Genomic DNA, 14,416 nt, shown 5'->3' with positions numbered 1-14,416 from the left:
AATCAGGGGCCATGGAGGTGCTCTGCCACCGTTCCAGAGACGGACTAATTTGTTCTGCCAACCTCTACAAAAGGTAAAACTGTGCAGTGGGCACTATTCCTGTGGGCCTATACATGACATCTAATACTTTTCAAATTAGCATTGGCTGAAGGGGCTGGCCCAAACAAGCCAATAGCTAAAAGGTGCTGACTCAATGCACATTCTCTGTGTACTCTTCACAAAATGTCTTGGCTGTGCAAGACCTACAAAGCAAAAAAGGAGGTTCGGTCTAGCTGGAAGTGTTTCTGGGAGAACTAACAGAATATTTTGGATGTAACTGAACTTAATGCTGGCGAAGCCATGAGGGCTAACTGGGAACTTAAGGCCTCTCTGCCCTCTAGGCGTTGGAAGCCTGGTTCTTAGTGCGTTTAATTGTTCCTCATCACTCAGGAATCCTCTGTGCATAATCAAATTTGCACCATCACCTAGCTAGTAATAAATACATATTCAGATTTCTCGCAGATATTTTTAGTCCAGATTTGCACCATCACTTAAAGTTCTTGGCAAAATGGCCAAATTTAAACTACAGCTCAATAATTCCAAATATATGTTCAGATTTTCACCGTCATTTGGAATTCCTAGTGCATTCTCAGATTTGCCCCAACACCCAGTAATCATAAGTGCATGTTCAGATTTGCAGCATTACTAATATTCAGCACATACACATGCTGATATATATCCAAAAATACAAAACTATGTTCATGCATCTTTGCTCTGGGTTCAATGCATGTGCCCTGACTGTTCATGCATGTTGAAGAGTGAGTCCGGGGGCGTTTTACATGTCGGTATCATGACTAACGAGACGGCTGAGGCCTGGCTTCTGGGTAAGCACAGGGGGATCCTATCTTACAATAATTAACTGAGTTTTCAAAATATTCTGTAATTCTCAGTTGTTGTATATCCTTTCACACAAAGAGAGTGCCAGTAACTGCCTACACTACTTACAGTTCCTTCGAAATAACTGAAAAAATGACTCGTGTCCAATACGTTTGTTTACTGCACTTAGCCAAAAACTGCATTGAGGGGCATATTTATCATGGTTTGCATCGTCGCTGCGCCATGCAAAGGGGCTCAAGGGCAATGCAAATCCTAGAAGGACATTTGCCAAGCAATGTCAGGGCACCTTAAGTGGCCCTGCGTGAATAGTAAATGTGGAGTAAAGCAAGGCAGTGCAAGTCACTGCCTTGCGTTACTGTGCCCGGGAGGTGTTCCATGGGTGAAGCATGAGTGTTTCCACGCATCCACCTATGGATTGTGGTCCATTCCCACATTTATCATTAGTGGTAGACCTAGGAATGAGTTAAAATGCCAGGGGAGGTGTAATGAGGAGAAATGTGCTTATTTTTCCTAGTTTCTTCCTACGTGTGCTGCATTCTGCAGTAATGGCTTTGCCTGTAAAAGTACTACCAGCAGCCACAACAGCTGTATTAAGAAGGTGTCCCAGAGATTCAGGGAATGACCAGGTTACTTACTAATGATCTTCATTTTGCAGCTTACATTGAAAGAGGAAAACGCTCAGAGGATTGTTTTTCTGCAGGAAGGTGTCACTTCCTGGATGAAAACAATCCTGCCAATAGGCAGGCACCCTAGCACCATAGTGCAAGGGGGCCTGCAATGGCTCTACCCAGCAGTTTTTGTGCCAGCACAGGCAGAGAGCAGTAATGCACTGTATATTGTTAAATTCTGCACATTCCTGCCCTCTCCCTTTCATGCAGTGCAGTGCAGCAAGGTGGCTTGCTGCGTCGCATGAATATTTTATAAATATGCCTCTAAATATCTGGGCCACAAGCCATTTGGATAAGCATGATAGAATGCATCTCTAACCAATTCTTGCAGAATACTTGGCCAAGTAACTTTAATTCAGTCCGAATAACAAAACCCATTTCAGCTTTAACATAGGCTTGTGATCGAGCATTGCACAGACACAAGCTGTGGCACTAAGGTATACAGGTTCATCTTTACCTTCCCACAGATAGCTGCTGTGTCTTGCAACAGTGGTCATTACAGCTTAGCACAAACAGTTAGAACTAGGGCCCATATTTATTAAAGTTTTGCATCGCCCTTGTGCCACGCAAGGTAACACAAGCACAAGGCAAAACCTAGATGAGATTTACCGAGATATGCAAGGCCATCTTGTGTGGTCCTGCAGTGCTTGGTATATATGGACTAATGCAAGGCAGTGCAAGTCACTGCCTTGCATCACTCTCCCCCATGGATGCGCTCCATGCGTGTAGTGCGGGTGTTCCCATGCATCCACCCATGGATTATGCCCATTCCCAGATTTACCATGAGTGGTAGACCTGGTAAGTGTCAAAATGCTATGCCTTTCCAGGGGATTTCTCCACATTAAGCCTTCCCAGGGGAGATGTAACGAGGGTAAAACACTTTATTTCTCTTAGCTTTTTCCTCTTTTTATCTGTGCTGCATTCTGGCAACACAAGGAACAAGTAAGAATGCACTGTATACTGTTAAATATGGCGCACTTCTACCCTTTTTCTGTATCGCAATGCAGCAAGGTATTTTGCTGTGCTGCATTGCGTTGACGTAAATAATTAATTTACTCTCTTAATTTCTATGCAGGTAAGTACTTAATCAATAATAACTCAATCAGAATGAAGGAAAACAGAGTCCGTGGTGTAAGAGTTTCTAAGGGTTTTATTCCTCATAAAGGAATCAGGATATCATGTTCTGACCACCACACAGGGTGTCAGAAGGGATAGAGCGCTACATTTTATTAACAGTACATAGCTTATATACTTATTTCATTCCATAAGTAACAGTGTAAGAGGCGTAACAGCTGAGAGAAGACAAGATAACAATATTACACGTGGTATATGTGCGTAATCAAGAGGCGTGAACTAGAGGTGTGTTCTGGAAACGTCACTGATAGGTGTCACAAAGGGGTGGCACTAACAGAAAATGTGGCAATGTCAGCAGAAATCGGAAGCTTGGATGTGCGCGCAGCTGGATGACGTGTAACTGGAGGGGTGCAGGGGACTTGACATTTACACTGACGGAAAGAGACAGAAGTCTGGCATGTCAGATCAACTTGTGCTTCTATCATATCTGATATCTGATGTTTAGGAACTAAGCTATCTGGGCAGAAAGGTCTCTAGAGCAGAAGCTATTCTATACTTACTGTGAGTGCGTGTATAAGCGCCTGAGTGTCTGTATGAGAGGCGTGGGGGCATGGGGCCTTCCATGAAAGCATGGCAACGGAAGCTATGAATTACTTGCATAGAGACAGGTCGGCCCTTTAGCCCTGTAGCTGAGGAGGGATGTTTACTGAAGCTAGCAGGCTGGAATGTATTTTCGGGGAGGGAAACAGATAACTCGAAGGTTATAGTCAATCTTGGCAGGCAGCAGGCTGAGCTGAGCACGGAGGGCCGCGCTAGAAGTAAGTCAGAGTTCACGGATACGGGGGCTGCCTGGGCAGAGATTTCTCGGAGTCAGAAGCCAGAAAAGAGGCTCGGTGGCAGAGATTCAGGGCCTACTTCAGCCAGGGCTGAAAAACGTAGGAGTACACTACAAAAAGACGTTGGCATAGCATACTTAGGAACGGACCATCCAACCCATTCATGGTGGGTCTGAAAGAGGACAAGTTAACGTTGGACGCAAATATATTTGCGTCTTCATAGCTGACACAGGAGGGAAGTTACATGCACTTTAACTCGTACATGGAGTCGGTGGGGTACTCGCTAGGGAACATAACTTGACCATAAAATTTATATTACCTCATTCCCTCCTTGTTCCCTACGGACCCTTCATGATATATCGATCCTCATAAATCGATCGGTTTGTTCTTGTAACATTATATGTTCATCTTTCTTTCTTTGACTGTTCGAGAGACAACTGGAATGCTCAATGCAGGATGTGGCACACAGTCCACATATCGCTGGCCCACACTGTAGGCACAGGCAGCAGCTAAATACTATAACAAGGCCAATGCCTAGGAATGATAAGATCTTCCATCCCCAAGCTGTTAACGTAGTCCAGAACCAACCGGACCAAGTCCAGGTGCCTGGATTCTGATGTATCTGATTTGCAATTTTATGCAGACGGGTAATAGCTTGATAGACAGATGGTGCATTTTGTGGAATGAAAACACAGCAACTTGACCCGATGACCTTACAGGCTCCACCTCTATCTGCCAAGATGACGTCAATTACAAGACGATTTTGAAGGACAACAACCCGCATAGCAGATTGCTCCTCTGTTAAGTTACCTAAGGCGGAGGCAGTTTCATGTACTACTGCTTCAAGTGTTCTGGTTAATCTGCGTATCAATTTACTGTTTTGGACAGGTCCTAGGAAGAAAAAGAATCCTTTATTGAAATCGGTGTACTGTTCCCATGCCGTTTCTGTGTAGTCGACAAGGGGAATATCTCTTTTGGGTCTATTCGGTGCTAGATTCGTATTTCTATGGTAATCAGGGGGAGCTAGAAAAACAGGTGGCAGAAGGAATGCAATGTAACAGGTACCATCCCAATCTGGAGGTAGACGAAGGTATGCGGTATGACCACAAACAAAGTAGGAATGACTGGTAGCTTTAAAGGATGATTTACCATGGTCACTGAACTCGACCACAGTAGTGCATTTACTATGACCTACGTGTACTGAACCTTTCTTGCTAACACATAATTCACCTGTGACTGGTAATACTAACATATGGGGCAAAACTGGAGCAGCTTCGGATTCAACAGTAAGGATCATAAGGCTAATTGTGTAATTACCTAATCCATATACTTCATTTTCTAGATCAGTTCCTATTCGAGTGGGAAGTCCCTCTTTATCAGGGTAACAGACGTTGAGCAGGACTAAGTTCAAGTTTCCCCAAACCCAGCCCCCATCGAAAACAGCAGTATCAGGATCTAAGGAATTAATTATTTTAAACCATGCCCCACAGGAGCCATTGTGAGTGAACGGGTACGGAAAGAGGGGCAGAGCTCCCTTGTAATTCTGGTAGGGAGGGAGTCGGCCACATATCCAACAGTCTGTAGCATTATTTGTCTGATGGGAGTGGTGTAACATACTAATGAATGTATTGTTGCGCAGCGCAAGTCTGTAAGAGAGTTCATGTGCAGGAAGTTCACTAAAAGTGTGTTCAGCAGAGACATTGTAAGCAGATTGTTCACGCCTGAAAATAGCCCAATATATAGGTAGCAGAATGCTGGCAATAATAATTAGAATACTTAGAAAAAACATTACTAACAACGTCACTATGCAGTGACTACGCAGTGATTTGCAGTATGTGCGTTTCTTTGCTTCTCTCTCTCTCTCTCTATCTCGATCTAGGGGATACATGTCAGAAACTATTTAACCGATTCACCTAGGGGAGGACTTAAACAATTAAACTGTCTGACTTGCTAGATCTGAGTTTCATTCGATATAGTTCTTGGGGAGTCTTTTCTCGTTCGGTAACGGTAAAGTCTTTCGTTTCAGCACAGTCTTTGGTGGGGGTGGACGAGTCAGAGTCCTGTTTCAGTCCGTTTTTTAGTTCATTGCAAAGTTTGATGTGACTCGTATGGACCCACCCCTTTCTCCCCTCGATTTTCACAGCGGTCCTGGTGGTGAGCAGAACGGTCTTCGGGGATTTCCAGCGGGGCTCCAGCGTACTTTTCCGGTCGAAATTCCGGACGAGTACCAGGTCCCCAGGACGAACCTCATGCGCCTTCACATCGGTATTGTCAGGGAAGGCTGCGGCAACCTGTGAACGACATGATTGGAGTGCAGACATCAAGGAGGCAAGGTAATCTGTCAACATATTACAATCAACATCTGTGATTTTCTTCGGAATGGGCGTCCCCCACATATTCGGTGGTCTGCCAAAGACCACTTCGTACGGGGATAGCCCTGATCTTGAGTGGGCGACCATTCTCATGTAGAATAGTGCCACGGGCAGGGCGACTATCCAGTCGACCCCTTTTTCCTGACAGATCTTGGCAAGGCGGATTTTTAGTGTCTGATTATGCCTTTCTACAAGGCCTGCTGCTTCGGGATGTCGGACACAGTGGAACCTCCACTGATATCCTAGCAAAAGGGAAACCTGTCTCATCAACTCGGACGAGAACGGCTGTCCGTTATCTGAATACACGACACGGGGCAAACCGTACCGTGGGAAGAATTCACGAACCAACTGTCTGGCAGTGGTCGGAGCAGTGTAGTCTGGGACTGGGTATGCTTCGGTCCAACGGGACAGAGCACAAACAATTACAAGGACATATTTAAAACCTCGACAGCTATTCATCTGGATATAATCCATCTGGAGGACTTCAAAAGGGTGATCGGGAGGATGAAATCCTCCTTGCTCAACAGGGACGCTTTTACCTGGATTGAACTGACAACAGATCATGCAAGTACGCACTTTCTGTTTTGCTGCTGCTCGTAAGTGTTTGTTGTACCAGAGATTCTGTAAACTGTCTAACATCGCCTTCTCTCCTAGATGTGCCGGGCTATGTGCTGTATTTATCATGACCTGAACCATTGAGTCGGGGAGAAACCATATAGATTTTCCCTTCGTCACCCAACCTTGATCTGTCTGAATCCCTCCTAGTTCAGTCCATTTCTTTATCTCCTCTGGAGTAGCATGTGTCTGGATATCAATTACGTCTAGGGCGGGATCTCTAACTGCCATACACTTTGTTGGTACTATTGTTTTTGTTATGTCAGTAATCTGGGTGTGAGTTAGTGCTGTATGTTTTGCTGTCTGGTCTGCCAGGTCGTTACCCTGGGAAACAGAATCTGTGACTTTAGTATGTGCCTTACACTTCATGACTGATATGCCCGAGGGCAAATGTATTGCTTCTAACAGTGCTTGAATGAGGGGGCCATGTTGTATCTTGGCCCCATGGGAAGTCAGAAAACCTCGTTCTTGCCAGAGGACTCCGAAATCGTGTACAACTCCGAAGGCATAACGGGAATCAGTATATATGTTAACATTTCTGTTCTTGGCTAGAATACAAGCTCGGGTCAGAGCGATGAGCTCTGCTGCTTGAGCAGACAGTGTGTCAATACGGTGTGTTTCTTTAACTTCAGTTTCAGTGGTCACGGCATACGCGGCCACTAATTCTCCTGTACTTGTTCTCATGCATGAACCGTCCACATAAAGTGTCAGGTCTGGATTTGTCAATGGGACATCTGTTAAGTCTCGTCTAGGCTTTGTTACTGCATTAATGATTTCTATACAATCATGTGGAGCTGGATCTGTCATAACTGTAGGTAACAGTGTTGCTGGGTTCAAGATACTGCAGCGTCTGATTTCTATGTGTGGCTGGAATAGTGTTAATTCATAACCTGTCAATCGTGCTATAGTCAAGTGTTGAGTCTGGGTTCTGTTTAACAAAACCTCTACAGAATGTGGAACTTGTACTGTTAACTGATGACCTAGAACAATTGAATCGCTCTGTCTGATTGCTAACGCTGTTGCTGCTACTGACTTTAAGCACGCAGGGAGTGCTTGGGCTACTGAATCCAATGTACTAGAAAAATAAGCACAAGGCTTATGTGAACCTGCTTGGTCTTGGGTGAGGACAGACAACGCTGTACCATCACGTTCTGTAACAAAAAGTGTAAACGGTTTGTTGTAACATGGTGTCGCTAAAACTGGTGCTTGACATAAGGCTTTCTTTAAGTCTTCAAAAGCTTGTGTGTGTTCCTGAGTCCAAGGGAGGGCAGTCGAAGTCGCTGCCTCCTGTGTCGTTAACTGGATGAGTGGCTTGGCTAGAAATGCATACTGGGGAATCCATTGTCTGCAGTACGAGGTGAGGCCTATGAAGGCCCGCACTTCCTTTTGTGTCTGGGGTTGTGGCATATTTGCAATTAACTGAATGCGATCGGGAGTGAGCTGTCTCCCCACTTTGGACAGCAAGTGACCCAAGTACACAACTTGCTGAACACAGAATTGTAGCTTCGAAGGAGACACCTTGTGTCCCTTGTCGGCCAGAAAGTGTAGAACTGTCAATGATGCTTTTTCGCATTCGGGCTCACTTCGTGCGGTGATCAGCAGATCATCGACGTATTGCAGTAAAGCGGTGTTAGCTGGCATTTGAATACAATCTAGTTGTCTTTTCAGTGCTTGACTATAGATGCTGGGGCTTTCTGTGAATCCTTGAGGTGCGCGCGAAAATTTGAAACTGCGTCCATTTAAACAGAATCCGAAGAGATATTGGCTCTCTGGATCAATAGGCACGCTGAAGAAGGCGTTCTTGAGATCAATTACAGTAAAGAACGTTGCTTCTGAATCAATGGCAGTCAATAAGGATGAGATATCGGGGACCACAGGATACTGTGGGATAATGCATTTATTTAATTCTCGAAGATCAATCACCAGCCGGTATACTGGCGGTGCATTGGGATCAGTACGTTTAAGAATCGGAATGATGGGTGAGTTACAGATATTGGAGTCGGTTTCGACGACCACTCCTTGGGCAATGAGCTCTTCAATGATTTTCAGTAAAGCCACTACAGCATCGGGTGGTAACTTGTATTGTCTGATTCTGGGTAATACAACACCTGCCTTGAGTGTAACGCGGTATGGTGTAATGTGCATACACCCTACATCAGTTGGGCCTTTTGCCCACAAGTAATCAGGTACATTTTTTAATCTGACGTCAAACTCACGCAGAACATAGTGACCCTTGAAATCCCGCAGAAAGAGTCTAACTCCCTCCGGGGAACAGCAGATTATAGCTCCTAGAGCCTTCAATGTTTTAATTCCTAACAGATTTTCTGGACATGATTTCGTGAGTAACAGGTCTGTAACGCGTGATAATGGACCCACAGCCAGGGGAACTGGTTCTGATACTTCATTTACAATAGGCTGTCCTGAAAAACCCAGGGAAACATTTTGTGAGCCTGAGAGGGGTGCCCCTGGAACTTCGTCATGACTTATTGTAGTGCGACTTGCCCCTGTGTCAATTAAAAACTTTCTGTCTTTTCCCAATACTTGACTGTGTACATAAGGACCTTCTTGATCTACAGGAATCTCAATAAGAGGCAAGCCACCTTCCCTCTCTAGGCTGTTTCATGTATATCGGGAATATTCAGGGTAAGCAGACTGGGCATACTGGTACATCTGTTGTGAAACTTGCTGAGTTGCAGCAATGGGCTGTGGTACTGCTACGGTCTGTGCTGTCTGTGCGGATGCATGCATAGGCTGTGTATTCTGTGTAGATTGATGCTGGTTATGGTCTTGTCTAGGCGGATGCGGTCTTTCTTTAGTTTTACCTGTCGCTATGTTATGTTTCAGAACTGGGCATTCGTGTACGTAGTGACCTGGCTGCTTGCAGTAGTTACATGTCCCTTTAACGGGAGCCGTAGTGTGACTTGTCTGGGTCGTACCTTTTCTGTGACTGTCGGATGGGACCGTCTGAGCTACTAACATTTTCATTTTCGTGTCTTTCATACGTTTTTGTTCCTGATCTTGTTCTTCTCTAATTCTGTTCTGGTGATATTGTAACATTTGTAACATCTGAGATGGCGTGTTTGCTTGCCATGTACTCTCAACCTTGTACACTCTATTTTTAACTAACGGTAGGGAATTCTCTACTAACTTTGATACAAAAAGATGTGGGTACGACTCGCTACTTGGCTGGAGGCCACTATTAATAATAAAACATTTCTCGAATCTTGAATAGAAGTCACTAGTATCTTCATCATGTTTCTGTTTACAGGACGAGATTGCATCCCAATCCTCCTTTCTAGTTGTCAATAATCTGGGCAGGACCTGTACTATCAAACCTGGTAATGCTTTAGTTTTGTCCCCAAGGCCTAACCCTGGGACCCGTTTCTTTTCCTCTTCCTCTATTTCTGCCCAGGCAATCTTTGTGTCTCCCACCTCCCATTCCTTTTCCTTTAATTTCTCGAATATACCCGTAGGCAATAATACTTTCAACATTTTCATGATGTCATCATACGTGTAATCTCCCATCAGTAACATGTCTTTAAGCTCTCTGTGAAAACCTGCAGGGTCTTTATCATGGCATGGTACTAGTTTCTTCATTTCTAACAGCTCTAATTTAGTCAGAGGCGTGTGTACATACACGCGTTTCAAAGTTTTATCCTCACCCATAACAGGGTGCACTTCTCGTAAGGGGTTCTGACTTTCAATGCCACCCCCGCATTGCATATGGTACATTTTCCTTTCTGGAGGTGGGGCGGGAACGTATTCAGAGCTTACAAAGGTATCATATCTGTGTCGTTGTTCTAGAATTATTTGAATTAATTTAGTGCTTAGACCTCTCCATCTATCCATCAGTAGTGCTTCTAGTGTTTCGTGTAAGGGACCTGGATCAGAATAATGTTTCCTGTATTTGATAAGAAGGTGCTGAATCATGTATACACCTGCTAATTTCTGTTCGTCGGGGGAGAGGTTCAGAAATGTCTGTGCTACGGTATCATCATTATATATGTCTGCGTTTTCGGCCCATGATACAGCTGATCGGGCTAGTTCTTGTTCATCCATAGAATTGAGTACATGGTACCCAACTCGATCTCGAAGCCGTTTATCAGTTTCCTGGAACTGATGCTCAGCAGAATTCGGATTTGTTAAGGCAGAGAAGAAAACTCTCTTGCTCTCCGGACGGATACCCTTCCTAAGGTAAGTTCCCTTACCTACATATGCTATTGTTCCTATATCTCTTTCGGATTCTTCCTGTACTTCTTCCTCCTCGGAGGAAGCCTTTTCTTTCTCTTTCTGGTGTACTGCTATCACTGCTTTCTTAATCTTCTTATACATAGACTCTATGCAATTTTGTCTGTCATGTTTTCCATCAGCTATATTTTGACCCCACTTGTTCAATGCGTCTAATTCACTCTGATCTGTTCCGGGCCTGTCTCGTTCTCTTATTAGACAATTTATGAAAAATCGTAGTATCAGTGCTTGCATGCCAACTTTCTGTTTCTCCATGGCATCCTTAATACTGTCAGAGTCCTTTCCTGTCTGAACGAACTCATATATTCTGTCTAGACGATCCTTCATTCCTGCATAGCATAACAAGCTATCAGTAGCGGATCTTAACCGTAATGATGCCAATATCATTAAATCGTCCTTTCCGGGTACTGGATCATATCTGCAGACTGACATGTTTTCTTTTAATGTGTCAAGGCGGGATGAATTAGAGGAGTGGGGAGACCTGTACGTGAGAGGACTCTGCATATCTTTGAGATTGAATCTGTGAGTTGGTGGCGGGGTCTGAGGACCCGCGGTCGCACCTCTTGAAGCGGACGCTTGTACATTACCTCCCTGTGGAGTCTGTATCTGGACTGGAATTTGTCGTTTGGGTGGATCAGGTAAACGTGGTTTCGGTAGGCCAGTTTTGAGTACGGGAAGTGGCGGGGCTGGCGGAACAGGAGAAGTCTGTTGTGGTACCGGCGGAACGTGACCTGGGGGCGGAATACCACCCCCGTCCCTGTCTGTAGGCAGGGCACGAACAGGCAGATTGGTGTAAGCTGGTGCTACATCGTCTAGATAGGAATTTAGGAATATGTCTTTAGTAGTCTTGTGCATTACTTTAGTTGGAACCAATGGTGACGGCAAATTTTTCGGCATTTCTGAAATGGCGTCAGGGGTACCTTCGGCCAAAAGATACATGTTGTTCACTTGGCTATTTCGGATGCGATCTATTTGTTCTGATTTTACTCGAATTCCTTCAGTAACTAATTTGTTTTCTTGAGCCTTTTCTGATTCTTTAAGTCTGTCTTCTCTACGGAGTGCTCTTTCAGCACGTTTATGTGATTCCTTACGCCAAAATTCTATGGCGTCTTTCTGAGATTGTCTGGCTTTCTTTTTCCGTAATACTTCTTCTACCTTTATGATGCACTCGGCATCCCATGTTCCGTTAACTGGCCATCGGTATCTTTCCTCTAGGTGCTTTGTATAATCGGTCCATAATTCTAGATACAGGATGGCGTCTATGCCATGCTTATTATACATGAAATTACCTGGAGTGTCCCTAGGGGGGATTGGAATCTCTTCCTCTAACATCCCTTTCCTAGTTCCTATCTGCTTTAACTTGTTGAAAAACGGCATTGTGCCTACTTGATACGGAAATGCTTGATCCTTGATACTTAATTTCGACTGTAACTATTTATACAAGAAAACACAATAATGCACAAAAACAATCACATTCATACCACGACATTAATTATAAAAACATTTAAAACATAGATGACTACCCCTCTATACTAGATGTACTGCTCAACAGTACAGATACACTGTTGTAACAGTGCAGAATTTCAGAAATTCGGAATACTAGATATACTGCTAAACAGTACAGATACACTGCCTAAAAACAGTGCAGACCGGACTTGCGTACCCAAACCCGTCTAGATACGACCCAGCAATGGTACTCACCGGGAAGCACGGAAAACAGAAGGCCTCGGAAAACTCGACTGGACTTGACTCGGAACTTCGGCAAACTTCGGAAAAACTTCGGAAAACTTCGGAAAACTTCGGAAAACTGGTGGGCCTCTTCACACCTCGGACCTTGCTTCTTTCGGCTGGGCTCTGGTCGGGATCCTCCGCACTCCTCACCGCCTCGTCTGGGCACTGATTGCAGTCTTCGTCACCTCCGTGGGTCAGAGGGAGATGCAGGAAATCCTGCCAGTACACGTGTGTTCCATCTAACTGATGGCAGGGGACACAGTATGCAACGCGCCAACCGGCGCGTGAGGTGGGGGAGGGGTCCCTGTTCGGGCGCCAAAATGACGTAAATAATTAATTTACTCTCTTAATTTCTATGCAGGTAAGTACTTAATCAATAATAACTCAATCAGAATGAAGGAAAACAGAGTCCGTGGTGTAAGAGTTTCTAAGGGTTTTATTCCTCATAAAGGAATCAGGATATCATGTTCTGACCACCACACAGGGTGTCAGAAGGGATAGAGCGCTACATTTTATTAACAGTACATAGCTTATATACTTATTTCATTCCATAAGTAACAGTGTAAGAGGCGTAACAGCTGAGAGAAGACAAGATAACAATATTACACGTGGTATATGTGCGTAATCAAGAGGCGTGAACTAGAGGTGTGTTCTGGAAACGTCACTGATAGGTGTCACAAAGGGGTGGCACTAACAGAAAATGTGGCAATGTCAGCAGAAATCGGAAGCTTGGATGCGCGCGCAGCTGGATGACGTGTAACTGGAGGGGTGCAGGGGACTTGACATTTACACTGACGGAAAGAGACAGAAGTCTGGCATGTCAGATCAACTTGTGCTTCTATCATATCTGATATCTGATGTTTAGGAACTAAGCTATCTGGGCAGAAAGGTCTCTAGAGCAGAAGCTATTCTATACTTACTGTGAGTGCGTGTATAAGCGCCTGAGTGTCTGTATGAGAGGCGTGGGGGCATGGGGCCTTCCATGAAAGCATGGCAACGGAAGCTATGAATTACTTGCATAGAGACAGGTCGGCCCTTTAGCCCTGTAGCTGAGGAGGGATGTTTACTGAAGCTAGCAGGCTGGAATGTATTTTCGGGGAGGGAAACAGATAACTCGAAGGTTATAGTCAATCTTGGCAGGCAGCAGGCTGAGCTGAGCACGGAGGGCCGCGCTAGAAGTAAGTCAGAGTTCACGGATACGGGGGCTGCCTGGGCAGAGATTTCTCGGAGTCAGAAGCCAGAAAAGAGGCTCGGTGGCAGAGATTCAGGGCCTACTTCAGCCAGGGCTGAAAAACGTAGGAGTACACTACAAAAAGACGTTGGCATAGCATACTTAGGAACGGACCATCCAACCCATTCATGGTGGGTCTGAAAGAGGACAAGTTAACGTTGGACGCAAATATATTTGCGTCTTCATAGCTGACACAGGAGGGAAGTTACATGCACTTTAACTCGTACATGGAGTCGGTGGGGTACTCGCTAGGGAACATAACTTGACCATAAAATTTATATTACCTCAGCGTGACATTCTGATAAACATGCCCCTGGGTTAATTGTTGATCTACGATACGGTTTGTATAGTTTTGTGAGAGAATGTACTATTTATGAAACTTATAGATGCACAAATCAATGTAGACAGGAAGATGCAACTGGCCCTATGGATGGAATCAAGAGGGGCTGGAATGTGTGGTATAGGCATCCCTGTTTAAGGTCACTAGCTCTTATTAGGAAGCTGCCCAGTGAAAAAGGCAGTAATGGCTTTGCCAGTGATTGTATTACCAGCAGCCATTACAACTTTATTAAGAAGGAGGCCCAGAGATTCAGGGAATGAACTGTTACTTACTGGTGATTTTCATTACTCCAAGTCCAGTTCCTCCTGCGCAGTTGTGATAGCGTAGATATCAATTATTCCTTACACAACATAAATACTAGATTTTACACTGAAATCATGATGCGCACTTTATACACGTTGACAGTAAACATCACAGAAACAGAG

Source organism: Lissotriton vulgaris, chromosome 6, assembly GCF_964263255.1.
Source record: "Lissotriton vulgaris chromosome 6, aLisVul1.2, whole genome shotgun sequence".
Taxonomy (NCBI): domain Eukaryota; kingdom Metazoa; phylum Chordata; class Amphibia; order Caudata; family Salamandridae; genus Lissotriton; species Lissotriton vulgaris.
This window is presented reverse-complemented; position numbering follows the sequence as displayed.